Source organism: Lissotriton helveticus, chromosome 1_1 (genome assembly GCF_964261635.1).
Source record: "Lissotriton helveticus chromosome 1_1, aLisHel1.1, whole genome shotgun sequence".
Lineage (NCBI taxonomy): Eukaryota > Metazoa > Chordata > Amphibia > Caudata > Salamandridae > Lissotriton > Lissotriton helveticus.
Window position 1 is genome coordinate 913,526,150 of NC_136057.1, and position 27,359 is coordinate 913,553,508.

Here is a 27,359-nt window from a genome sequence, read left to right on the forward strand (position 1 = left end):
TCATCAACTGCTCCCTCAACTCCGGCACCTTCCCGGAAAGCTGGAAACACGCCGAACTCAGCGCCCTTCTGAAAAAACCCACAGCTGACCCCACCGAACTCAAAAACTAACGACCCATCTCGCTCCTACCATTCCCGGCCAAAGTTATCGAGAAAGCTGTCAACAACCAACTCGCCGCCTTCCTCGAAACCAACAAATCCCTCGACCCTTCACAGTCCGGCTTCCGAGCCAAACACAGCACGGAAACCGCCCTCATCGCCGCAACAGACGACATTCGAACCCTACTGGACAATGGAGACACAGTCGCCCTCATCCTCCTCGACCTCTCCGCAGCCTTCGACACAGTCTGCCATAGCATCCTTCTACAGCGCCTCAGTAACATCGGAATCCAAGGAAAAGCACTGGAATGGATCACTTCGTTCCTCACCGGAAGAACCCAGAGAGTCCGCCTCCCACCATTCAAGTCAGAGGCCACTGAAGTCATCTGCGGCGTACCACAAGGATCCTCACTCAGCCCCACCCTCTTCAACATATACATGAGTCCCCTCGCGACCATCGCACGCCAACACAACCTCAACATCATCTCCTACGCAGATGACACCCAACTGATCCTCTCACTCACCAAAGACCCTAATACCGCCAAAACCAACCTTCAGGAAGGAATGAAAGAAGTAGCTGAATGGATGAAGCACAGCCGTCTAAAACTGAACTCAGATAAAACAGAAGTCCTTATCTTAGGAACCTCCCCCTCCGCCTGGGATGACTCCTGGTGGCCAGAGGCTCTTGGAAAAGCACCCATCCCGACGGATCACGCACGGAACCTGGGCATCATTTTAGACTCCTCACTCTCGATGTCCAGGCAGGTCAACGCCGTCTCAGCATCTTGCTTCAACATTCTTCGCATGCTCAAAAAAACATTTCGCTGGATCCCCACCGAAACCAGAAAAACGGTCACCCATGCACTGGTTACAAGCCGCCTGGACTACGGAAACACCCTTTACGCCGGCACCAACGCAAAAGTCCAGAAAAAACTCCAACGCATCCAGAACGCATCGGCCAGACTAATACTCGACATCCCACGTAATGACCACATCTCCAGTCACCTGAAAAAACTCCACTGGCTCCCAGTCAATAAGAGGATCACTTTCCGCCTCCTAACCCACGCACACAAATCACTTTACGAACTCGGACCCGATTGCCTCAACACTCGACTTTCCTTCTACACCCCACCCCGCCAGCTACGCTCCTCCTGCCAAGCCCTAGCTACCGTGCCTCGCATCAATAAAACCACCATGGGAGGTAGATCCTTCTCCTACCTGGCCGCCAAAACCTGGAACTCACTCCCCACTCACCTTCGTCTCACTCAGAACCATCTTACATTCAGAAAGCAACTTAAAACTTGGATATTCGACAAGTAATCCTCCCACCCTTCCTCAAGCGCCTTGAGACCCTCCGGGTATGTAGCGCGCTATATAAATTCTCTTGACTTGACTTGACTTGACATCTATGTCGCTCCCTTGGAAGGATTACTTAGGAACTTACGTTTCATGCCTATTTCTTATGCTGATGATACTCCGCTTCTCCTCTCCTTCAATAAAAATAATCCTAATCCTCAGTCCACCTTCCTAGAAGTCATGAAGACCATGGCTAGCTGGATGAGGCATAATTTCCTCCAGCTCAATGTGGGACAAACCGAAATCATGTTGTTGGGTGAAGCATCCATGAGCTGGTCCCCGAGCTGGTGGCCGGCGGAGCTGGGCTCCGCACCAGTCCCCAAGACTGTGGTCAAAAACCTTGGAGGCTAACTCTGAAGAAACATGCCTCATCCACCGTTGGCACTTGCTTCCATGTGCTAAGTCTCCTCCGACGTGTATTTGCCCTCCTTCCTCTGACCGCTCGGAAAACCCTCATCCAGGCACTAGTGCTGAGTCGCCTGGATTACTGCAATACCCTTCTGATCTCAGCTAACAGAGCATCACTGAACAGATTGCAAGTTTTCCAAAATACCGCAGCTCGACTGGTCTCCAATGCTCCCCGCCTTACCTCCTCCCTTCCCCTCGTGCAGCGATTGCACTGGCTTCCAGTGCGGAAAACGGATCCGATTTAATATCTGCTGCATTGTGCACAAATCTTTAAATGGTAAAGGTCCCATTTATCTGGCGGAAAAATTCACCAAATATTTGCCACTCAGGGCGCTACACTCATGGACCAAATCCTTACTTGTGGTTCCCCTCTGTAAAAAAGTTTGGCAGGCGGTAAAGCCTTCTTCCACTTAGCCCTTATATATTTGAACCAATTACCTATCCATCTGCGGGAGTGCTATGATCACCTGCAGTTCCGTAAGTACCTTAAGAATGCACTGTTCTGATCTGTTCTCTTCTCGGGCCGATGAAAGTAGTCAAGTAGCATGGAGATACCCCTTGGGGGTAATTCAGGTGCTTTATATATCAAATCAAATCAAAGACTAACCACTAACCCTGGGTTCTGGGAGCAGCGTGCCACCTGTCAAAGAAAACTATTAAAACACCTTCTCAGGGGCAGTAATATATTATATGTACAATATAAAAACTGGAGTCTAACAAGGATCTATTAATATTATTATTATTATTATTATTATTAGGATTTCCTCCCAGCGCTAAACTCGAACACAGAGAAGCCAGAAAGAAAGAGGTTAGTCACACTCGTTAAACAACCAGGTTTTTAATTTCTTCCTGAAGGTGGATTCTGGTACTGTGAATCTTAACTTCCTAAGGAATAGAGTTCCATAACTTGGGCGCAAGGTGGGAAAAGGCTCTTCCCCCCCATCTGGCCCTTTTTTATCCTGGTAATGTTTAACAATCACTCTGAGTCTGACCTCAGGTTTCTCTTGGGGAGGTATAGGCTGACTAGATTTCTAATCCTGCTGGGACCGGTGTTGTTTATGGCTCTATATGTGATACAAAGAACTTTAAACTTAATTCTCGCCTCAATAGGGAGCCAATGTAGCTGTCTGCGATGCTTCTTCACTGATTCCTTCATTGGGATCTGACAAAGAAGTCTAGCCGCTGCATTTTGAGCTAGCTTTAACTTATTGACGACATACTTAGGAGCGCCCAAAAGGAGCGCATTGCGATAGTCCAGGCGGGACGTGACCAGGTAGTATATCACCGTTTTCCTTAGCTGTAGGGGAATTAGGTCCATGATTTTCATGCACATTCTTAGCAGCCCAACACCAGTACCTGCCACCCTGCGTGCCTGGGTATCCATGGTAAGCTCCTTATCCATCCAGAAGCCCAGATTTTTGATAGCAGTGCTCGGGATTGGAACGCTCTCTAGACAGCGTGGCCAGCAAGCCAGGGGCCTAGGTACCCTTGCATTGCCGAGGACCATCAGTTCGGTTTTGTCCCAGATTACTTTAAGACAGCTCTCTGTCATCCATTGTACCACCCATTCAAGACAGGGCTCCAGCTGACTTGATTTGCCATTGATCCTGGAGTCAAGAGACACCACCAACTGGGTGTCATCAGCGCATGAGATTGCTGAGATGCCGAATCCTTGAATTATGTCCACCAGAGGGCACATACAGATATTACACAATGTGGACCTAAGCAATGAGCCCTGTGGCACCCTGCACGTGAGTGGCTTACTATCAGAGAAGAGGCTGCTTTCCATAACCTGGAAGGACCTCCCCTCGAGGAAGGACCCCAACCAGTTCAGGGCATGAATACCGATTGCCTGGAGTCTGTTAGCCAGGAAGCCATAGTCAACAGTATTGAATGCTGCACTTAGGTCCAGGAGCAGTATTGCAGCTGCTCCTCCTTGATCAAGGGTCATTTTTAGTTCTTCGGACACCACTAACAGGGCGGATTCCGTGCTGTGCTAGGGGTGGAACGCCATCTGTGTAGAGTGTAACCAAAGATGATCTTTTAGGAATTGTAAGAGAGTTCTATTAGCATGTTTCTCCACAATTTTACCAATCAATGGGAGAACTGATATTGGTCGGAAGTTCTCTGGCCGGGCAGGATCCAGACAAGTTTTTTTTAGCAGTGGTTTACTTATTGCCTGCTTCCATGGTGAGGGGACTGTATCTGATTGCAGAGAGAGGTTTGACATGCCAACAATATTTGATTTATTTATTTTAAAGGTTTTATATAGCGCTGGCTAGACCCAGAGGTATCGGAGCACTTTACAGGAGCAAGGCAAATGCCAATGGGACAAAGGATACATGCAAAATACAAACAAGGAACATGAGAATATCCATGATCAAATCAGGAGAAACACACAAAAATTACAGAAATATAGTTAGAACATAAAATACATGGGAGACCATTGAGAACAATGCAGGTGTAAATAATAAGGAGAACACAAGGAAAACCAAAGGCCAGCAGGTTAGCAGTAGATGGCAAGAGGGCCTTAATGGCCTTAACAAGGATTGGAGTGGGGGCGGGATCCAGAGGGGAGCCTGATCGGATTTTCCTCATGAGCGATTGGGCCGTCTCCTTATCCAATTCGGGAAACTGCGTCAATGCAGGGCTAACACCCACCACTTGATCTCTTTCATGGCCTCTGGAGGTGTTTGGTTCAACATGGAAGGAGCTATAAATGTCAATCACCTTTTTGGGAAAAAATGTGGCCCGTGAATTGCATTTTCCTTAAAGGCCTGCTGATGAGGGGCGTTTTGTGTAATCGTGGTCAGGGGTTTCACCACTTTAAACAGCTCTTTAGAAGAATTCTAAACCTGCGCAATCTTGTCCTTAAAGAACCCTACCTGTACTTCTCTCATTTGGGTATGATAGGTTCTAATCGCTGCTTTATATTTAGCTTTAAGAAGGGGGTCATAGGTTTGTCTCCATTCCCTTTCCAGCTTTTTACACCCTTTCTTTAATGCTGCTAGCTGAGCGTTAAATCAGGGTGCCTTTTTCATGAAGTTGATTGGTTTAGGGCTCATTTTGGGTGCCGATTCCTCCGAAGACTGATGAATCCACCTTTCCCAGTTGGTATATACTTCCTCAATGCTACCATAGGTGCTAAAGCCAGAAGACAATAGGGAATCAACCCAGGTTTCTACATTAAGCTTAGCCTATTTTCTCGATTGGGAAAGGGGGGCAGTCTTCATCTCACCTCTATTAATATAATTAGAGAGATCATGCACAAACCATGCAGACTTGAGTATAGGGAGAATATAATATAAGCATTACATGCTGTTTATTTCATTGTATTGTTGAGTTTTGCAATGTACATATCGCCTTAATGTCTTCAGTCACTTCGCAATTAGACGTTTCAAGAAAAGTGGTGACCATAAGAAGTGAACGAACTCAGTGCAGGCTGTTAATGAAAACATCAAAGCAAACCTATGATTTACAGATGGAATGACTGAGTATGTTGAAGCCGCGGAATCTGGAAATAAGAGTAGGCCAAAAACAGATATGTGACAGAAATGATCACCTTAGGTAACGTGAATTTTTCTAGCTGAACTTTTGCGGTGTATCTTACACACTTGTTTGGAATGCGTCAAAAACCCGCGCTACTCCCCACCACCGTAAAGGTCGTGTTAGTCACCTGACTCACCACTTGAAAAAACAAACACAAAAAAAAAGGACAGTTCTGATTCACCTGTGAGTCAACTCCCAAAACCGCGGTGGATAAACACAAGCAGCTCAGGGCTTGCACCTCCACCACCCACACCCTGGCACCAAAGCTCGCTCCCTCCCTTCATCCCCTCAATCATGGCGTCGAGTGCCCTGCGGCGGCCTCCTCGTGCTGCTGGTCGCGCGCTGGAATGCTTCCACTTCTGCCGCGCTTTGTCAAAGGCATTTCTCACGGTGACTGCATACGGGTCGGGTGTGCCTTCGCAAGTGTGCAAAACAGTATTTGGAAACATGAGTCCTTGGTGAAGTAAGAAAAAAATGATCCGCCGCATAGGTAGCAAAATATGACAACAGACCATAAAACAGGCCCACAAACAGCCAAAATAACATCCTCCATATGACTTGTCATATCTGTCCTAAAGGCCAGACCGACCCTGAATATTTACACAGTGGCCTCCCCTAGCATGCACATAGGCTACTTTGGTTTCAGGAATGTTTACAATAAATATTCCAGTCGTTTCTGGATGTCTTTAGGTCATTTAGGTGGCAGGCTAGTAGTAGTACCCGAGTGTGCATTGGCGCATATTCCTCTGCATTCACTGTTAACAAATGACGCTGCTGTTGCCAGAAATATACACTAATGACTAGTTAAGATAGCTCTATGAAAGTTTCATTAAAAGGAGAGCAATGCCAGTTGTTGCAGATTTTCTCGAATTTTTTTCTCTAGCTGTCACAAAAACAACCATTGTTTTTGTGACAGCGCCAGACATGTGGCAGCCAAAGACAGGCAAGGGGGAAAAGTATGAGAGGGGGTGGTCAAGCAAGTGGATGGCAACATTGCCAGTTTCCCTCAAGCATTATAAATCAATACATAAGCCTTGACTACTGGGAAGTGAACACATGGACTAGTAGACCGGGCCTCTTTGTGAACCTCCATTCTGCATCCTAGTAAAACCAACTATGAAAAATACAGATACAACACTGCTAAGCATCCCCTTCAGATGCAAACCTTTCACAAATTGAACCCCCTCTGCTGTGCCTGGTGGCTGTCTGCCCAAAAATTAATTCTTGTTGAGTAAGACTACATTCTAGCTTCTTAATCTGCTAAATAATGACGTCAATATTCTCAACAGGGCACTGATAAGTCTACAGGCCTCTGCAGGTGTATCCAACAGGGCCAGGCAAGCAAATGGAGAGCACCATCTTCTGCGATCTGCCCCAGCTGCCAGTGTGTTTTTATGCCACATCAATTGCCAAAGGCACCCTGGAGCCCATATCCTGCTGTGCAAAATTGGGCCTATATATCTGATGTGGACCAATTTGTCTCCATGTGCACATGATTGCTGCACTGTTCGCTCCTCAGAACAGACCTTGTAGTAGTTTTATGACTTTTTTTCTATCTCACATTGGACAAGAGTTCATTGTTGCGTTTAGACTCTCCCTCGCAGTGTAAATCACTTGCTCCTTGGATCTCCATCTGTTTGGGAAGCTGAGCAAAATGTCTTCCAGTCAGTCTTTCCTGAATGTTTTCTCCCTAATTTATAGCTACAGCAAAATCTTCAATTGGCCTGTCTTTTGCTTTATGTCTTCCTGTTTTTAGAATTTAGCTTTGACATAAAATACTGATTTCACATTTCATGCTTTTTGTGCATAATTGCAATATTTTGTTAGGATGAGATCAGCTATGATAGTTTGATAATAAATGGACACACCACCTATTTACGTACTACAGTGGCATTGTCAACAATTCATCAAATAGCGTTAGACGTGGTTTTCTCAAATAATCTGTTCTGCTATAAGTGCCAATCTTGTTATCTCTACTTCAAGGTTCTGCCAGCAACACTACTCAAAACGTCCTTCTCCTAATTTTCTCTTTCTTTAATAATGCTGACGGCGACTGCCCTTGTCCTGCTCACCTTCCTTTGTTGTCTAATGTCCTCAGCACTTTAAGCCAGCCTACACCGCATACTCTCCTCCCTTTCCTCTCTTGGCATCCGTAGCAGAGCGCAAGCTTAATTTCCCTCCTGTGTTGCAGGCAAGTCTCCCATTTCCTGGTGCACCTTCAACTCCTCTCACCTCCCCTTACTAGGCAGCCCTCTAAGGTTTGGTCCTTGGCCCTGACACCTTTTCATGCTACATGACCTCATTTGGCACTTGTATCTTTGGATTCCCAAATGACTACTCACTGATGACCGAGGACACATTTCCTTCGTGACACACCCACTGTCCAAGGGAGAGTGGAGCTCCACACATTCAAGAGAAGGACAAACACATGGCTGCCTTTACAAACTCAACAAGTGCCTTGTTAGCAAGTTGTTGATTGCTTCTGCCTGAGCGCTTCCATTTGATAGATGGTAGGGGCGGGGAGGGGGACTGCAGGGCCTCTCCTTTGGACTGGCATTCATTAAGTCTTCAGGAAAGTGCCACTCAGGTGCAGAGACCTCCTACTTCATTATATCTTTGTTTGTCTAAACCTGCTTTGAGCAAGCCTGCCCTATCGCTGCCTGCTCTGAGAGCCCCCTTGCACTAAGATGTGTCTGAGGAATAGCCAGAAAATGACAGTTGAAAGAGTACCAACCCTACCCAGTTCTGAAGCCTTAGACAGTGGATTCACACCACTGTGTGGAAAATTAGAAAAGAAGTGAAATCCAAACATCTAACTTTGTTCCAGTTCCAAGTTTTCCTTAACCAAGGAAGAGAGTGCTGTGCAGTGTATTCAAAGAACTGCTGTGTAACCCAGGCAGGTGGCAGCATAACAGCCAGTCTCACAGAGGTGACATCAGGTGAAGTCTGCCGCTAAGTGCCTAGATGCCTGCCTGTCACCAGAGAGGAAAGCAGAGTACCTGTCCAGCAGGAGAAGCCTGGTATGTGCCTGGTCTGTGGAACACTCAGAAGTAGCTGAGTACTGGCCGGGAGCGAAGCTGGCTCTGACCCGAAGCATGAGGCATCCTCCGATGTCCTGGTGCAGTTACTGGTGTGAACTACATAAGACGTTGTACACCAAGTCTTCATTGTGCTTCACAAATTGCTGACGAGCCAGCCAAGCAGGCTGGTCTACCCCATTAGGTCACGAAGGCACAAGGCCACACCCTGCATTCCCCATTTGCTGACTCTCGAGCCCAGGGGTGTGAAAACAATGACTGCACTGACCTGCACTGACCTGTACCTCTGATTTGCCACATCAAATGAGCAGGTAACGCTGGCCTGTGCTTCCACAAACCGAGGCACTGTGCCTAACATGCACAAATAGGAAGTTTGCTGTTATAGAATCAACCTTTGTCAAAAGGAACTTGTTGGGCCTAAAGACTATTGAACTGACCTACGAGCTAACGTTTGGGTGGGGGTTTGATGGTGATCTGCACCTGTGCCGTATCTATACCAATACCCGTTTCTTTGCCCAAGTTACCCTAGACAGGGGAACCCCACCCCCACCTCCCCCGACTGAGAGAGAGGCATAGAAATGGGCACTGACTAACTTTTCTCAGCAAATCAGCACGTTTTAACCCCATCCAAACTCTTATGTGCTTTTTCCTACTTTACTACATTTTCCCCCATAGACACTCTACACTGGAACATCCTCCTCTTGGATTTAAGATCATTAGTATCTCTTCAGAAGTTCACTAATGAGCCTGTACTTTGCAAACCCACTGGGCTGCACTGAATTTCAAACCATTTTGACACAGGTCTGTCACAAAGTACCTGTGCATGGCAATCACCATTCCACCACTGTCTTTCTCCATCTCCTTATGGAACCACCTACAGAAATTGTACATCTGCACAATTTTGTTACCAGAGTCTAATTGAAATTTCAGGGCTCCAAATATATATACAGAAGAGAATAGAATTGAAAACCACAGCTATTGTTGGCTTCTCCTGGTTCGGGTAGAGGGCTATACTTCCAACTAAGGTTTGCAATTAGGCTTGGGTTTTGCTGACTCATTAATAACAGAGTTGGTGGCTGCTCAGAGTAAGTTTTATTTCTCAATGGTACTGGATAGCTTATCAATTTGGCACAGATTTAAGCACTATTTCCTGGTATCTGGTCCAGTACCCAATACTGCCCACCCCTTTACAGTCCACAGTTGCAGTCAGAAATATGACCACATTCACATTTTCAACACCATTCACGGTTGTGTGGCAAACTATTTGCCAAGTATATTATTAATAATGTCTGCAATATGCGTTCTACACATAATGCAATATCAGACTTCGAACCAGGCTTCCCATACAACTCTAAATTCACTATAACATATTTCATTAACTAACAGGCTGTGTACATTCTTATACATAATCAGAGATTTTAGGAATTTTCTTCTGTCCGGTCACCTTACCCAGCTAGAAAACACCAATAACACACAGTGGCTACAAGAAGCTCAGTTTTTGAAAATGGCTATAAGTGGTGTTTTGGTGCAGCATTGAATGCCTAGTGTGGGCATTTCTAGTTTTGTCTTCAAGTCGCCTTTATTGTTTTCAGCAGTTAGTCGTAACAGATAGACAAACAGAGATACAATTACAAACGTAAACGGTTAAGAAGGGATTTGGGAGTGTGGGGGAAAAAAGGGAAAGGTTAAACAGGGAGCCAGCTCTCCCAGCCTTGGTTCATCTCATAGTAAAAAGAATATTCTAAGAACATGACTCAAATGGAAACTCTATGCAGTTAAGTAATATCATCGTTTAGAACACTGTTGATAAACAAAAAGACCCAAGCAACCATAAGCTAATGCACTAGAATATTCTTATCGGCAAGCACCCCACATCTCATTCGGGTCTGATGTAGATATGCAGTTTAATTGATTTTATGTTCGTTAACAAAGTGGAAAAGCTTTAGTACAAAAAACAGCTCTCCCTGCCTTGGTTCGTCCCTTAGTAAAAATGAACTTTAAAGAACTAACCCAAGAGGAAATCTATACAGTTGAATGATATCATTGATCAAAGCACTGTTGACTAATAAAAAGCCTAAGTAGCCCTAGGCTAATGCATGAGCGGATTTTTTGGGGGGTGCGCCTCATATCTCCTCCGGGCCTAATACAGGTATACAGTTTGTAAGATCACACTCCCTATTGGGGTTAAAAAACCACTAAAGTCACTAAGTAAACCTGTACTTAACACTTTGGTAACTTAGCACAAAGCAGTTAGGCTTAACTTTGAGGCAATGGGTAAAGTATTTATGCAGTACTCAAACAATACTAAAGTGAAAACACAACACAAGAAATATTCCAAACCATTTAGAAAAATAGTGTACATTTTAATAAATAAAGTGACACCAAAGCGACAAAAATTCAATAAGTAGAACCGGAAAAATGAATTTTTAAAGTCTGTAGTTAAAAGTGCCAACTGCTGTTATATGTTCATGCTAGACTGGTTCAAAGTCAAAGTTAAGGCTGATACAGGGACCGGGTTTGTTCTGGTGGAATTTTTTTCTTCGGACTTAGAAACTTTTATGGTGAGAACGTGGTAGTCGACGAGTCGTTGGTAGTGCAAGCTGCAAACTGGATCCAAAGCGTCGCTCGTTGATGGTGGGTTGGTAAAAAGCAGCGTCCTGGTGAGGATGTCGATGAAGGTGGAAAAGTTCTGTGTGAGCTTAGTCGGAAGTCTATTCCCAGGAAGGCCTCGCAGGGTTGTTGCTCAGCGTCGATCCCGATGAATCCCTCTACTTTTGGACATGAACACTTTTCTGGAGGTCAGATCTTCTTCATTGAGACCAGCCATCAACCTCAGGCTGACGGGCAACTCGACGGCTATGGCTTTGATGGAGATCCCATTCTCCGTTGGTACTCCAGGCAGAAAGTTGGCAAAAAGTTTCAAAGTTCCAGATCTGGACATGAGAAGTACAGTCTAACATGAGGGAATGGTCAAGGACCTGAGAAGCACCACTTGGGGATTAGGACTCACTCCAACAGAGACCAGCAGCAGGTTCCAGTTGGTACTTGTCAGCTTGGCCGTTGCAGGAAAAGATCCTCTGGAAGCTTGTTTCGTCCCTCTTGCCGAAACAGATCAGCCAACTGACCCTTGGAGTTACTTCTGGGTTCTTGGGTTCAAGTCAAGTAGGTCTGATGTTCCATCAGGTTTCAGACTTCAGGGCAGATCTCCTAATTCCCCACAGGCCCAGCAGTGTTCTGCGGAGAGGTCTATTGGGTCCACTTTCATGCCCAGTGCCAGCCTTTGGGTCGAGGGCAAGCCTTTGTCCATTCCCTAATCCAGTTCTGGACAGTTCCTCTACTCTCACTGGGTTTGGTGCCAGCCTGATTAGAGAGACAAAGGGGATACAGGCCTAGGTGTGAGCTTCATCTGCTAGTGCAAAGTAGGCATACTTTGAGGCACAGGAAGAGGCTGGGTACAGACCCGTAGACCATCCTGTCAAGGAAGGAGACATCCACCCCATATGCAGAGCCCTTTGTCCACTGACTGGGAGTAATACATATCGCACCACAGGGGAGCCTTCATGGGTTAGGTGACGTGGACATTGGCAGGAAAGCCTTTTATTTTTGGGTCAGGAAAATTACAACTTTATAAAAGTGTATTTTCCATATAAGCAACATCAAATCTGACTCCACCATTAAGTTGGATTACAAACTACTAGTAAAATGAGTCCTTGAGCCGTTTTTCCAGCTACTCCCAAACTGAATTTGCACTTATTAAATGTAATAGTGTAAACCAGTGTGCTATCCTACGAGAGAGGCAACCTTGCCACATTGAAAAATGACTGAAGTTTTTTCACTGCCAGGCATATAAACATTAAATATAACTCTCATACTTTTTAATTAACATGCACCATACTCGATGAGCATTTAAGACCTACCGTAGGGGTGACTGGTTGGTATTAAAAAGGAAGGTGTAGGCCTCGCAAAAGGTTTGTTTTGCCAGGTTGAAATAGCTGTTTAAAATGCACACCTAGGCTGCAGGGAAAGGCTTGGAGACATGTTGATATTGCTACTTTAGTAGGTGGCCCAATGAGTGCAGCTGCCCAGAAGTAGTATTTAGCATACTGGCCCTAGGTACCTGCACTACCATGTAGTAGGGACTGATAAGTAAATTAAATATACCAATCAGGAGTTCACCAATTTTAACTGCTTTAGAGAGGAGAGCAAAGCACTTTACCTCTGATTAGGAGGAGTAAAGTGCACAGAGTCCTAGGGCCAACAAGTAACGGATTCAGCAATAGAAGTAAAAAATCTAGGGTGACCCTGCAGAAAAGGTACATTTTCAACCCAGTTCAATGGATTATCAGTACGGTAATAAAGTGCAAATGCTTTATTGCAAAATAATATAGAGAAGTACCTGGAAACGGGTGATGGTCCCTGTGAGAAGTTGGCCTGGTATATGATGCTCACTAGTTCTAGTGATCACCTTGTACCATGCCAAGCAACCCTTATGATGATTGGTTGTAAGTCAACCTTATAGACAAGCTATCCTAGGGGTAGCATGGACTAAGCAGTTTTAGGCTAAACTCTGTAAAGGCATGTGAAGCAAGCTGTTTTACCATACACAATCCCCTTGAATACCAAATGAAAGGACACCACACAGATATATATTGAAAATATATATAGATTTATTTCTACAAATATCCCCTATACTCTTTATGAGCACAGAAGCAAATGCGTTAAAACAAAACACAGTTTAAATATACAAAAGTTGCACAATATGGATGAGCCCTAGGGGTCACCTAAACCATATACAAAAATAGTGGTATAAGAACCACTATGGGGAAAGGAAAGAGGCCTAGGGCCTGGGGAATCGCTGGAGCTGTTCGGGACTAGCAGTGATGAAGTCGGGAAAGGCCCGCAGGACTCGGGTGCAGCGCTTAAAGCGCACGCATGCACCAATGCAATGTCAATGGTGCGTAAAAGTTACAAAGTTAGTGTTTAAGGAACCTTCCGATGGACCTACAAAGATAAAACTTTAGACACAGGCACTAGAGGTGTATACCAGTGTGGGAACACCGGCGTTGCTGAGTTACCTCACCCACAGGAAGCGGGTGCACAGGTGCGAAGTAGTGTCGGGTTTCGTCACGCAGGTCGATGGTGCTTGGAGCTGAAGATGCTGCAGGCGGGTCGTCGAGGAGGGTTACGGTGGATCCAAGGGTGGATCTGAAGAGGTGAAGACCTGAAAGCAGAGGGGACAATGTTCAAAGTCACTAGCCATTGACTACCGTGGAACCAGGATGGAACCAGGCAATGTCGGGTGCAAACAGGTGAAGAAGTGAAGATTGTCTCTGCAGCCACGTGGACACGAAGAGGTCGAGGATGTCCAGGCGTTGGTCACGAGCTGTCCCACAAAGGCTCTAGCTGTTGGCGGTGTCGGCTTCTTGATTGGAGCAAACAGGCCTTGGCTAATGCAAGCCACGCAGGAATCGATGCAAGCTTCTTACTCGGACCAGCAAGGTCAGAGCGGGTGCTCCTTTTCAGGGGAGCAAGGGCCAGTCTGGAGCAACCAGACCAGTGGTGTAAGTTGTAGTTTTCATTGCCAAGATGGCCGCTAGCCACGTGGCAAGTGGCCGGGATGGCGCGTCGAGTGGCAAAGTGCAAAAGGGCCCCACGCAGATCGTGGAGATGCTGGGGGGCTGATCTTCGGTGCAAATGTTGCTCGGTGTTGGGGCTTCTCAAACCCCAAAGCACAGCATCGAGGGTGCCTCGGGTGCACCTAATGTGCATTGGCATTAATTTAGAGAGAGAACAGCAGGCTGTGGGTCTGATTAGCAGGCCCACAGCCACATTAAGTCATAAACCAGTGAAGCAAAAAGCAAAAATTTGGGGTGACCATAGGATAGCAGACCCTACTCTCCTACAGTCCCTAATAGCGCAGGGTATTTATTGTTAGCACAAAATAGCATAAATATAGAATTTCATACTCCACACTCTATAATCATATACCTGGTCCACAGTCCAGAGTCGTTCTTATTGAAATAATCCATGCAGCCCAGATATAGTTTGCTACTGACATTTTTACACATGCGTTTATACAAGCAGATACAGAAAAAGTCAAGTTATATTCTCACATCCTCTTCCTCCTTCTATAAAGAATGTGTCAGTATTTTATGAGTAAATAAATAATACTCGGATTTGTAGACCGCAGCTAATCACTTGTGAGTGTATCCAGGCGCTGTGAATAGGCATGGGGGGATAACGTGATTTGCCCAGAATCGCAGGATGTTGAGCCGATGCCGAAACTCAAACCTGGAACCCTAGCTTCAAATTTGGCAGCTCTGACCATTAAGCCACATCTTCTTCCTTTCTCTTAGATGATTGTCTCATTTTGGAAAGACTTCAAATCTTCTCATCTGGACACAACCCTACAGCTTCCAACCTCATTGCCCTTCCAACAGTGGTTTACTCATACAAGTGCCTCACTTAGCCCAGCCCAAAATCGTGCCTGAGTGATCAGCTGTCTTCTGCTTCATCTTATCAAGTGCTGGCAACATAGTCTACTACATCCCCTTCTCAAAAGCATTCCCGTAAATTTGCATATCGAAAAAAACTATTCCCCATTGATCAACCGGCCTTTGCCAAACCTTTTGAATGCATACTTTCCATTCAGTCAGAATTGCTCCTGGAAAGGCATGGTTTAATAAATGCGAAGCAAACTGGGCTCTTCTCCATCAGATCCACAGAACAGGTCCTTTTCTATGTAGCTGATGACCCTATATGGCATTGAACTCAACAACCTTGGCACCTTCAATTAGCTAGACCTCTCTGTGGGTTTTGAAGCTGTTGATAACCTACCATCCTCTGATGTGTCAACACCACTGAAGCTGTGGGTTCAGCACTTTTATTAATTTTTCATCCTCTCTTACAGAACTTAAGTAGGCCGCTCCCTCTTTCCTCACATGTCTAAGCCTCAGGCTATTTTGTGAGGAATCTAACACACAGACACACATATACACACACAGGCACACAGACACACACATAGACATACATACATATTCTACTCAGAGTTGACAAAAACTTACACATAAGAATTCAATATCCCTGGCCTACAAAGCCCTCCATAACACCAGACTCCAATACCTCAATGAAAGAATCTCCTTCCACGCCCCAGGAGAAACCTCCGCTCCGCCGACCTAGCCCTTGCTGAGATCCTCCACATCCACAGAGCCAGAATGGGGGGGGGGGCAGATCCTTCTCCTACATCACGGCTTAGACCTGGAACAAACTCCCCCTCAGCATCAGATGAAGCCCTATACTGCAAAATCTTCATAAAGGACCTCAAGCATGGCTCTTCAGATGAGCTCGGAGCTGCCCGAGAAATCCCCCCCGCCGCCACCCTAGCACCTTGAGACCCTCACGGGTGAGTAGTGCACTCTATAAATCCCTGATTGATTGAATGATGTCTGTGTAAGAAATTAATTCCTGGATGCAACCAAGCCATATTGAGGACCATTGAGAGTCAATGACCGTAGAAAAAGTGCCCCTTTTTGCATGGCCACCCCATAACTTTTTGCCAGGTATCCTGATGCTAACTGGACTGAGTGTGTGCTGGGACCCTGCTAACCAGGCCCCAGCACCTATGTTCTTTCCAAAACTGTACCCCTGTTCCACAATTGGCACACCTCTAGGCCACATGTAAGTCCCATGTGTAAGGCACCCCTGGTATTAAGGGCCTTGTGACTAGAGAGGGCCTCTGAGGGCTGCAGCATGTATTATGCCACCTTCAGAGACCCCTCACCTTAACACTTACACACTGCCATTGCAGGATGCGTGTTTTGGTGTAGACCAAACTGAAGAGTCGACATGGCACACATCCCTGTGTACCATGCCCATCAACACTAGCTATGGCGTGTATAAGTCACCCCTCTAGCAGGCCTCTCAGCCCTAAGGAAGGGTGTACCATCCCACACAGATGAGGGCATAGATGCAAGAGCAATATGCACCATCATTGTCTGTGCCACTCACAGACATTGTAAGTGCAGTGAACCCATATTGAGTACATGGGCTGGGAGTTTGTCATATGAACTCAACAGCTCCATGATAGCTTTACTGAAAGCTGGGAAGTTTGGTACCAAATGTCTCAGCGTAATAAACACACACTGATGCCAGTGTTGGTTTTGTTATGAAATGCCATCAGAGGGCATCTTAGCGATGCTCCCTGAAAAATAACCAACTTCTAGTGTATTGAGTGACTGGTCCCCGCCAGCCAGCCACCACCAGACAGGTGTCTGACCTCCTGGGGTGTGAGCCTGTGTGCTCTCAGAGGTCAGAAACAAAACCTGCTCTGGGTGGTGGTGCTTCACACCTTCCCCTGGCAGGAACAGCAACATTTGGCGGTGAGACTCAAAGGCTCTCACCTGGTTATGTGCCAAATTGGGCAGCTCCAAGTAGTGGAGACGCCCTCCCACTGTCCAAGCCCCACTTTTAGTGGCAAGACAGATGGGAAAATTAATAAGAGGTGTAGGAGTGTCCACCTTAGCCTGGTATCCAGGAGCAGAGGCAAACCCCTCTCTTAGAAATTCTCCATCTTGAATCAGAGAATTAGGCCCAATAGGAACAGGGATGTGCCCCTCTCCCCAAAGGAAGGGCGTAACCAAGGGATGTGGTCAACCCAGGGGACAGCAGCCAGTGGCTATTGCACCCCAACCTCAGTAATACCCTTACAATTAGTATTTAAGAGCTCCCCTGAACTTTGTTACGATGACCTATGAAGAAGGACCGAAGAGCTGTGTAGCAGTGGAGAAGAAGACAACTGACTTTGCCCCAGCCCTACCACCCTGTCTCCTCCTTCAGCAACCTTGCTCTAAGACACTGGCGTGGCCTGCAGCCAGCAACCTCCAAGAACCCCGGGGACCTGTGCTGTCTTCAACAAATGCTCTTGTTTCCAGTGGACTCCGGGTTTGTTCAACAAGAAACCAATACAAGGACTCCGGATCCAGGTGTATTTGCGACACTTGCACCACTCTGCAACCGATGCCCAAGGCCCGAGTCCAGTTGGCCCACCAACCCAATGAAGTCTCCCTGGCGATCCTGACCTGGGATCCAGTGTTGGACGACCTCTACTGACCTTCCTCTCGACACCTCCAGTCTCAACCTGAAGGGTCCCCCTGACGCAACCGGATCTGGTGAGAAAACCGGATGCCAAAAGACACCCCTGCACCAGCTGCCCCCGGGCCTTGATGTGCCCAACTGACAGTGTCCCAGCATCCCCCAATATCCAACTTAGCTTTCCAGTCATGGGATTCCTTCAGCCAGTCTTTATAACCGAGCACTTAAGCAGTTTTCCCCAACTGAGGATCTCCATAGCTTTCAACCGGGCTCCCAACGCCTCACTTGTACTCTGCACCCGCCTACCCCTGTGCTGTTGGTGGTGCAGTCTCTGTGATATTTGGTGCACCCCTCCAGTGCTGACCTCAACCCCCAGAGCCTGTGTCCCTGAACCGCAGATTATCACCTGCAACCGGTGCCTCTTCGAGGTGCCCCCAGTCTCCATAGGATAACATTGGGCCCAGTAACCTCTGTACCCAGCCACACCAATACGGCTGGTGGTGCACTACCTACCTTGGTCAGACCCTCGCCCAGTGTTTACCCAAAGCCCCGGAGTCTGAACTTGAAAACCGCTTGCTTACCTGTAAGTTACTCACCTGTATTTTTCCCATAGGATTGCATTGGTCTCACTGTATTGTACTAAGTGTGATCCTGAATACAAAGTATCTCTTTCTGTATTGAAAAGCATTTCATGCACATGCAAAGTATTGATACTATACAAACCTATTGTGAGTAATGTGAAAGTATTGCATAACAGTCTACTTACCTGCAACTGAGTTCATTTTTTTTTTTTTTTTAAATATATTTTATTTTAAGTTTAAAAAAAAAAAAGCACACATTACAGAACAATACAAATACAAAATTTTACCTCTTACATTTGTTTGTCTCGCAATATAGCCAGGAGCTTTAGATTAACTACATTTAAGCACCGAGGGGGGGGGGGGGGGGGTCAAAGCAACATAATATCACATTAAAGCATTTCAAAGAAACACAATCATAAAAAGAAAAAAAACAAACGGAAAAGAAAAAACAACTTAGCAAAATGGCAAATTGGATCATCCTATTCCTGTTCTCCACCTGCAACTGAGTTCAACTTGGTTCCTAGAAATAAAAGTAAGTAAAGTAATAGTTTTCTACAAACATTAGCCTTGAGTCAGTCATTGAGTGTGAGTTCCTGTCTTGTATGAGTATGTACTCCAAATGCATTCACACTACCCTCTGATAAGCCTAACAGCTCAGCCCAGCTATCACTAAATTGGGAGTAACATTACGTATTATCTACTTTAACCTCTGCTATACCACTGGACTCTGTGCACACTCTACCTCTTTTTGGTATAGTATATACAAAGGCCGTGTCCTACAGTGATTTTCAGATCCTAAACCACCACTTTCACCTTTGAACACTTCCTTCTGGTTCCCAGCTGTGGGTCATCCCATAACTTCTTCTCTGAGATCAACACAAGGACCCTGTTTTGAGAAAAACCATGATTAGATACTCCATAGTAATTAAATTCATAGTACGTTCTGGCTGTGCTAACTTAAAACAAACCTCAGACCCAGTCCTGACAATGTTACATTAGAGAACGTCCTCATTGCCATCCGTAACTGTTATGTACCCATCTTCTACTTTAGGGTGCGTCTGTTCCTCATCTGTATGCTCCAGAGAATGCAGATAGCTGTGGCCCACCTCCAAATGAGATTCCCTATAGGTCATCACAATACACCCCTCCACTTACTTTCCTTTACTGGTTCTGCATTACAAAGTAACATGGAATTGGCCAAAGTGACCCTAATTCTTCATCCAGAAATGTATGCTCGTTTTGCCTGCCACCTTTGTGCCTTAGTCACCAAAAGGCTGCATCATGTTCATGGCAGCAACACTCGAGCTGTGGGTGTAGGTTGTATTCTAAAACATGCTTAAAATAAATTTAAAAATCTATTACATAATTTATTTAAAATAATGCACCATATCAACTTTTCATCATCATTTAGTAATGGGATTAGAAACATATTTTGGTCTGTTTCATACTAGGTCGAATAAGTGCAATACACAGGCTTCAGGAATCACACTGATGTTGGGATCACTTGGTATGTAACAATGGAGTTCTGTTTCATAATGAGGTTACAAGCAGTGAGCTACAAACCCATTTTACTAAAATATCTACTAACGTAAGAAGTAACATATGCATTACAACTGAAAATACCAAAACCTAGCAGTATCAAAGCATCTAACTCTTGCTTTAAGTAAGTTACATAATAGATGTAGTTGGTTAGAGCATCCCAAAAACTGTTTACACTGTCCTAGTCTAAGTATGCTGAAACTTTTCACTTTTTACTTTACGATTAGCTGATTTCGCATTGCTACCATACAATCTAGCAAATAAATTAAAGATTTCCAAACGTCTTGCTCTTTGTATGTTTTAATAGCCCAAAGAAGTGCCACCAAGTCCCTATTGTCGAACAATGGGACCAATAGGATTCCATCTGCTAAACATCTCCCCTCCTTTGTTCTACCAACTAAATATAACACTACGTATAAATGAGGTAACCCCTATCACAGCCATACAGGCAAACACCCCTCTTCTTTAATACTAGGGCCCACATGCATCAAGCATTTTTGTAGTCGCAAACGGTGCGATTCCTTAAAATCGGCCGTTTGCGAATGCAAAAGTGCTGTTTGGGATGCATCATGCCATTTTAGAAGTCGCATCTTTTTTACGATTTCTAAAATTGCGTTAGCATATAAGAAATCGCAATTGTGCGATTTCTTAAATGCTATGCATCATTACAGAAAAATGTGCGATTTTTAAAATTGGAAGTGCAAATTACCACGAAGTTCAACTTCGTGGTAATTTGCGAAATTGTTTAAAAATGCACAAAAATGCATTTTTTTAAACTGTTAAGCTACAGACACACATGTCCTTAGGACATGTGTGTATGTAACTTATGCTGAAAAGTACATTTCATGGGTGCAGGGGGGAGTCTTTTTGACCCCCCTCTCCACCCTTGAAATGCATTGATGAATTGCAATTGCACATTGTGAATTCGCAATTCCCATTCATTCCTATGGGCATTTTGGCCCATAGGAATGAATGGGAATTGTGAATTCGCAATTGAAAATTAGCATTTTTTTTGCAAATCGGTAAAAATAGCGATTTTTACCGAATTGCAAAAAAAAGCAAAAATATTCATGCATAGGCTTTTGCGAGTTCTAAATTGCGAATCGTTATTTTTCGCAATTTAGAACTCGCAAAAGCCGATATTGATGCATGTGGGCCTAGGTTCCTAATGATATTTTTAGCGAAAACATATTTCAACAATTTTTTAAAAAGTTTGCATCTCTGGGTATATTTTGGATTCTGTGTTTTACAACTCAAAGTTATAACCCAACACTGCTGAAAGCAATGAAGTCATGTATTGATAATGTACCAGTAATCTTCATTATTCCAACTACACTTTTGTCATACCAGTACACATTATTCCATTTCCCACTTTCAGACACCACATGACCCACCCAAAAAAATAAAAAACACCCCTCTATCTCCTTTCCTTAGCCTTTCTCATCCATGACCCTACCCCTTACCTGGGGGACAGCTCCTGGTTGATGCAACACATCTAGTTTTGTAATAGAAAGTTGGAAAAATACAGTGGAGAAAACATTTTGATCTAGGCATGGAACCACTAGTACTCTAGATCTAAACTCCAAAGATTATTGATTTCCAGCATCCAGTCTCTAGAGATATACAAAAGTATAAAAGGTGCCCAGGCTCAGACCCTATGAATAACCTTGATAGAGGCACCAAAGTAATTGGCCCAACATGAGGTCATCCCTTGAGTAGGTCTTCCTCAATGCATTGAGGAAGTGAAGATCCTTGAGAAACAAATGCCATGGAAATAACAGTCCCATTCCATAGACTTAAAGTAAAATAAGATGACCTAAAGTTACCAAGATTTACAAAAATTTATTTCCATTGTATGTAGACATGAGTTCTAGCAAGATAAATCTGAACAGCTCTTAATACATTCGGTGTATTACAGGACTGTTCTTTGGAGGAAGAAGGAAGAAATAAAGCAAGGGTAATGTCCTATTTCTAATACAAAGAGGACATTATATTGGGGTGAAAGCCAGGGCCCTGACATATACCCAGCCTGTCGATTCGATTCGATTCGATTCAAAATATTTATTCGGATTACAAGAAAAATCCATAAAAGTACAGTCTTAAAATACAATTCAACATATTCATAATTACAATTACCTAAGTGCAATAGATGTTTATACAGTGCATATAAGTACAGATAACAAGACATATTTCCAGTCTGGAGTACAAAAGGAGATCAATAGTCATAAAGAGTACAAATAAATAAATAAATCAGGGGCATTCCATACTTCTACGAACATTAAAAATAACTTTTAAATAAGTACTTGTGCGGAATATAAGTTCATCATTTTCTAATTTTAGGAGCATGAGGTAGGACTGATTCAAAGAGAGAGGTCTATATTTTTTAAAATATGGGGCTAAAAATCATTTAATATATTTCATATAAAACTTACACATAAAAAAGAAATGTAAATCACTTTGTTTACTAATACCATCACAAGGGCACGGAGTATTTCCATGTGGGCTGTGTCCCAAAGGAAAGCAGAGGGAAAACTTTATCGTTCCTGCTCTCATTCTAAAAAGTAACGATCTTTCCCAATTGCACATTGGTAATATCAGATACAATGGCAATTGTTGAATTGGTAAGTCATTGTTAATGTAGGACACAACAGTTTGTTTTCGCATCTCTTCTGACAGTCTATTTCCATTGTAGATGGCATATAGTTCAAGTTGAACTTCCTTTTTATCGGACCTCTTAATGTGAGATGGATTATCAAAGAGGTCGCCTCTATCTATGCTAGACAAACTTTCTTGTATACCTCGGAGCCATGGGATCTTATTCCATTTGTCACAAGCTAAACATTCCCTTAGAATGTCTTGTGTTAGGCTAGCATAATCATTTACCCAGATAGCCAGCCAAAATAGTGCGGGCATGGCAGCAATAAAATCACTAATATAAGGTATATTCAGCTCTGAGTGGCAAATGTACCCTGATGATGAAATGGGAACCCCCAGTAATTTCCTACACAGCCGATTCTCTTCTTTTTGTAAAGAGGGGGTTTTTACAGAACCCCAAATTTCGGCGCCGTAGGTTGCCACTGGTGTGCATTGGAGCCTATATATCTTTACAATGGCTTTAGTTGCTCCAATTTTCCTTGGTCTGGGGAGGAATAAAATTGAATTTATAGCCTTTGAGAACTTGCCTGTGGCGTGGGCAATATGCCCACCCCACAGGCCGCTCGCAGCAAAGACTATACCTAAATAAGGAAAATTTTTAGTTGAGAGCAGCTTATCATCTCCTATCGTAATAGAGTTTAGTTGCCTAGCGCCCGGCCCACAGGACATAATAAATGATTTTTTTAAATTAACTTTAAGATCCAAATTCCCCATATAAAAGGAAAAGTCCCTGACTAGTGCGCGTAGGGCATTAGGTGTTAATCCCATGAGCACGGCGTCATCCGCATACAAAAGACAAGGTAATAGGCCTCCTTTAATTTTAGGAACATCTGAGGTAATCTTCTTGAGAGAATTGCTCAGGCCATTTATATAGATGATGAATAACAGGGGTGCTAAAACGCACCCCTGTCTCACACCTCTTTCTACACTAATTGGCCCAGAAACTGTGCCCTCCATGTCAATCCGAACCTGCGCCTTTGTATCTTTATGCAGGTATGCGAGGAAATGTACCAGAGGGGGGTCCAGTAGTAGGTCTTCCTCAATGCATTGAGGAAGTGAAGATCCTTGAGAAACAAATGCAATGAAAATAACAGTTCCATTCCATAGACTTAAAGTAAAATAAGATGACTTAAAGGTACCAAGATTTACAAAAATGTATTTCCATTGTATGTAGACATGAGTTCTAGCAAGATAAATCTGAACAGCTCTTAATACATTCGGTGTATTACAGGACTGTTCTTTGGAGGAAGAAGGAAGAAATAAAGCAAGGGTAATGTCCTATTTCTAATACAAAGAGGACATTATATTGGGGTGAAAGCCAGGGCCCTGACATATACCCAGCCTGTCTGGAAAGATTAGTACATATCGCTGTCTCAAAGACAAAGACCCTACTTCTCCCACTTTATGGGCTGAGGTAACATTTACCACAAAAAAACACCATGAGTGTTATATGTTTAAGGCCAACTTCAGAGAGTGTCTCAAAGGCTGGTGACTGCAGAGCCTTGAGGGCTAAAGGCATATACCAAGACAACAAAGTTTGTTTGACTGGAGGACATAGTTGAGAAACCCATTTCAATGGCCTTGTGCATAGTAATTTGTTTCACCAAGGTTCCTCAGGCAATCTAAATGCTTAGAGTGTAGAACAATGGACACAAAAAGTGGTTACCGCTAATCCAAGTTAAAGCCATACTTTAGGAATTGAAGGACTCATTTTCGCTCACAATCTGAGTAATCCGAGGTCTTATCAGAATACCAAGAGGAAGAGGATACTCAGTGATGATTAGATCATTGGCAAGTTGATTGGCAACATAATTCTTGTACTGAATCTGCAACAGTAGAAGAAATGCCCAAATCCTTTACATTTCTTCCACTAGCCATGCCGATAGATGCAACCTCTAATTCGAAAATTGAGGGATAGGATGGCTGCAAAGGGGCATGTCTCTAAAGGAAAAATCTATTCCAGTTCCTAAACCATGATTCTGAGAAGAGGGCATAAGCCCATCCTTGACCAGAAGTAGGTTATAAGAATTGGATTTGATTTCTCTTTGAAGATGAACTAATTGCAGGGCTATCAGAGGGAAAGGAGGAAAAGCATAAAGGATGTGAGCGGGTCATGAAGGTGTTGGAGCACCCACTCTCCAGGCCTTTCACTGCAGGAATCTGGACAGGAAACATAGACATGGTAGAAGATAATTTTCGGAACTGGCAAAAAGAGTACCTGAGGAGTACCAAATCTTTGTGATGAGGGTGACAAAAACTGCGGGAAGTATGAAAGAGTCCACGTAATCTGTCTGCTACCACACTGCCCTGTTTTTTTAATTTTATAGGCTGAAAAGACAGCAAGGTCACATGAAACCTTTTCTACCAAAAACACTTCGGAATCGAATCGATGTTCTGTTTCTGAAGAATGAACCTGAGTAATTGCCTTCTTTGGGAGCAAATCTGAAATTCCATGATTCAAATGACCTCTGCATAATGGGATCCGGGGAAAAGCTGTGGGAACAAAGCCAGAATCTGGTGGAATCACCTAGAATTCTAAGAAATATCCCCAACAAAACACCTCTAGAGAACATGCATCTGTGATTGAATGTTATCAAACGTGATAATAGAAGATGTGCTTTCCTACTGGAATTTTGTTAAAGGAGGAAGCATAATCAGGATTGCGTCTTAGGTTTGGGAGGCGGGGAAGGAGGTTGGTAGTTAGAGGAGAAAGAATTATATCTACTTCAACCTGCAGCAGCTTGAAACTTTAGCTGGTGATGCGTCTTAGGTGGGTGGATTTGTAGATTGATACATAAACAAATGGGGTCCAACTGATTTTTGAAAGCATGACAATGCAACTCCTTAAGAGGTTTCCAAAGAGAGAGTTTCCAGAAAAAAACATGTGCAATAGATGTTTCTTCTGATCCCCCTGATTTCCAGTCTCTTATGTTGACGGGCAGCAATATTATAAACAGTAGAAAGCTAAAAGCTTTCAAAATATCACAGGCAATGTCCAATAAAAGCTCCACTTCAGCTATAGAAACATTCCCAGAAAATACTGAACGCTCTGACAAATTGGATAGCATTGGATCGAAATTCAAAACTGATGGAAACTCCATCTCACCCTTTGTCCGGTAGTAAAGACAAATCATAAATTTCAGCATATCTGCCTTCGATCATTGTAACAGTTCTCAGATCTCCTGGTTACACAGCAGCTGTTAAATAATGCCAACGCTAGTGCTTAGCTGATCTTCCCCCATAGTAATCTGAAGATTATCTGCCAGATACTTGAAAACCACAGAATATTTATATATCTGAATGACTTGCCCCTGGAAGTAGGATTTTGGGCCTGGCTGTCATCATCATAGTCTGGTGAATGAAGAATGTGAAGAAGAAAAGACATCGAAGAAGTAGGAGGAGAAGGAGAATATTAAATGTGGAGAATATGGATTCCCCATATTACCTTTCTACCTTTTGAAGAAAAGGGAGGAAATGCAAAATTGAATTTGCTCCTCAGAAAGAACGGGCAGAGGAGGAGGAGCTGGAATTTCCTCCCTGCACCTTATCATGTCCCCGTATCCTCTGATCCTTAGAAACAAGGATGCCTCTTTGAAAGGTCTTTCCTGTGGTCCATAACTAAAAATCAAAAATACACTAAGTGGAAGCAAATTATCTCATTATATAAACACTCAAGTAGTTATTCCCTGAGGAAGAAACTCTACTCTGTTACCCACCTAAAGAACAGAGCAGGGGGAAGGCTAATGAAAGGAGGCAGAGGGGTGGTTTCTTGGTAAAGTGGTACTTTAAAGTGGGAGGTGGAGGCTCATATAATATTACTGGGATGCGAAAAGGATTGAAGAGGTAAGAAAGCATTGGTACAATCACTTAAACTTCTGGAATATCATTTTGGTTACAAAAGTGACTGTACATTGTGACAAGCAAATTGTGTTCTTAGATTTCGTCTTTGGGGAAAATGAGAAAAGACCCTTAAACTTAGATATTGGGTTTATCCAGAACTGTTTCGATAGTCTTTTTTTCCACAAAAGTATCTCTGTCTGAGGTGTCTTTGTAATTTTAAGTTATTTCAAATAGGTTGGCATTTAAAATGTTCTTTTTTTATTCTTCAGCCATCTAAAGTGTTGATTTATAAAGATTTTTCCAGACATAAGCGTGAATATGGGCTAATCTAGCTATCTCCTGCAACCTCATCATGTAACAGTTTTCATTTATAAAAATACAGAAGTTCTTGCACCAACCCATGAATCTCTAGGGCTGGGGGCGAGGAGATGGACGGCTGTCGTGACCCCACACACGCCGCCGTAGTGCTTCCGGTTTCTCTGCGTCTCGTGTCTCGCTGTTTCGTCCATGGCTGCTGCGCTAGATCCAAGCCTGCCGCTCTGCTGAAAAAAAAGAAATTAATGCCGAATTAAGGCGTTTCGACGCTGCTGCTGCCCCTCATGGGAGACGCTGCTGCTGCCCCTCATAGGAGACGCTGCTGCTGCCCCTCATGGGACCCGATGCCGGAGTGCCGGAATGAGTTCTACGGCTACGGCCCCCGGCTTCTGAGACGCTGAGTCAGCAAGAGCTGAGGTATTTCGCCCGCACCTCCCCGCCCTTAACTCTCTTGCACACCTGCCTTATTCTACCCTGCACCATACCGAGCTGGGCTCACAGTTCTTCACTACGGCATATTATCCCTCCGTTATTCTCTGAGCTCTGAATTCAGAACTTTTGGTGTTTTGGAGGTAGAGGTAGAGGTAGAGGTTCTAAACGAAGTGGGTGCAGAGACTGAGGAATGAAAATGAAAAAAGGGAGCCGGGCTGAGTAATCCGTGTGAGGCTGTGTGAATAAGGTCTCTGGTGGAAGTTTTTTTTTTTGTTTTGTTTAAAAAAACCTATAAAAACTTTACGCAATGATGGCAGCAAGGGTGAGGGCAAGCAGGCCAAGCTGGAGCTGGGGAGGGAGCTACTAAAGTCACCAATCAGACTTCCACCGACAGCAGCAGCAACGGCTAAGACAGAGAAAAAAAATAGAAGTAAAACCCAGCAAAAAAGCGCCCTGAA